The sequence below is a fragment of the Rattus norvegicus genome, chromosome 1 (genome assembly GCF_036323735.1).
Source record: "Rattus norvegicus strain BN/NHsdMcwi chromosome 1, GRCr8, whole genome shotgun sequence".
Taxonomy (NCBI): Eukaryota; Metazoa; Chordata; class Mammalia; order Rodentia; family Muridae; genus Rattus; species Rattus norvegicus.
Genome location: NC_086019.1, coordinates 237,496,787 through 237,498,954, shown reverse-complemented (window position 1 = coordinate 237,498,954; position 2,168 = coordinate 237,496,787). Strand labels below are relative to the sequence as shown.

At 42.6% G+C, this 2,168-nt stretch overlaps 1 pseudogene; it reads left to right on the top strand.

The window, feature by feature from the left end:
- Positions 1-324: 324 nt before the first annotated feature.
- Rpl7a-ps25 (ribosomal protein L7a, pseudogene 25) lies at positions 325-1,081 on the top strand (annotated as a pseudogene).
- Positions 1,082-2,168: the final 1,087 nt, after the last annotated feature.

Genomic DNA, 2,168 nt, shown 5'->3' with positions numbered 1-2,168 from the left:
AGATAATCCGCATCTCCGATTAATCTACTGGGTTTGCACTATGTTTCAGGTTAGAATAACATGCTTTTGTTATAACAATACTAGCGTTGTTCAGTCTTTGCTTACTGAATGAAACCTTAATGTGCCCTCAACTCCAGTATATTCCCCTTCCTCAGAAACCGCTACAGTGAGTCAGGTTCTTTATCCTGAGGCCCCAGTAAAGCTATTCTTTTGCTCTTGCTTTGGTTTATGCTTTGTTTTGTTTTGTTTTGTTTTGTTTTTTCTCCCAGCTCACACTTTCGACAGACACTAAAGAGAAACCTCTGAAAACAATTAGACAGGCAAATGCAAGCCGAGCAAGATGCCCAAAGGAAAGAGAAGAAGGTGGCCCCGGCCTCTACCTTCGTCAAAAAACAGGAGGCCAAAAAGGTGGTCAATCCTTTGAGAAAAATCCCAAGAACTTCGGCATTGGGCAGATTATCCAGCCCAAAAGAGATCGAACACATTTAATCAAATGGCCCTGCTACATCAGGCTGCAGCAACAAATAGCCATCCTATAAGCGGCTCAAAGTGCCTCCTGTCATCAACCAGTTCCCCCAGGCCCTGGGCAGGTAAAGAGCGATTAGGCTGCTTAAGCTTGCCCACAAGTACAGGCCAGAGACAAAGCAGGAGAAGAAGCAGAGGCTGCTGGCCCATGCTCAGAAGAAAGCTGCTGGCAATGGGGACGTCCCAACAAAGAGACCACCTGTCCTCCAACCAATACAGTCAATACAATCAATACAGTCTAATCAATACAGTCACCACCTCGTTGAAGAACAAGAAGGCTCAGCTGGTGGTGGTTGCTCCTGATGTAGACCCCATTGAGCTGGTGGTTTTCCTGCCTGCCCTGTGTCGAAAGATGGGAGTGCCCTACTGCACCATCAAGAGAAAGGCCAGGCTGGGGCACCTGGTCCACAGGAAGACGTGCACCACTGTTGCCTTCACACAGGTTAATAGGATCAGCCGCCACTGGGGAGGCAACGTCCCGGGTCCTAAGTCTGTGGCTCACATTGCCAACCTGAAAAAGGCAAAGGCTAAAGAACTGGCCACTAAACTGGGTTAGATGTACACTACATTTTCTGTACATAAATATAATTACAAAATTATCTTCCAAAAAAAGAGATAGGCAAATGCAAAACTCTGAGATATCCATCTGCTCTGATGTTTACTCTGTAAAGTTGAATAACTTACTTTGCTTCTCTGACCCAAAATTCCTCACCTGTAAAATTAGAATAACACTTGACAGTGTCATGCAATTGTAATTTCTTTTTTTTTTAAAGATTTATTTACTTATTTTATGTATGTGAGTACATTGTCACTTGTCTTCAGACACACCAGAAGAGGGCATCAGATCTCATTACAGATGGTTGGGAGCCACCATGTGGTTGCTGGGAGTTGAACTCAGGACCTCTGGAAGACCAGTCAGTGCTCTTAACCACTGAGTCATCTCTCCAGCCCATAATTGTAATTTCTTATAATAGTGTCCATCCTTCAAAAAATATCACAAAGCGTCCATTAATAAAACCAGAAGACCCCTCTAAAAACCTTCTTTTCCCCTATGAATGGATTTGGAGCATTGGTGTATAGCATTGTTGATTTGTTTTCCCTGTTCATACATTTTATATGTTGTCACCTTTTTTTTTATATAATGGACTTCACATCACAGTATAAATTTGCAGTTTCTCCTTCTTACCTTAGATCAAACATTTAAGATTGTCTTTCCAGGTCTGTCTATTATCAATATTAAATTGAGTAGCACAGTCGGAGCACTCTATTATGAACTATAAATGATAATAAGAATTTATAGGGGCTGGAGAGATGGCTCAGTGGTTAAGAGCACTGGCTGCTCTTCCAGAGGGCCTGGATTCACATCTCAGAACCCACATGGCAGCTCACAGCTGTCTGTAGTTCCAGTTCCAGGGGGTCCAACACCCTCACACAAACACAGTGTACTTAAATAAATAAATGTATATATTTAACATATATATTTAATTATCTAGAATCCCCTTCAATTCACACATACACACACACACACACACACACACACACACACACACACACACACATCTCTCTCACACACACAACTATTACCCTCATACTCCATACATGGCTGAAGAGATTAAGCCATCCTCCCCAAGTCCTAAGAGTAG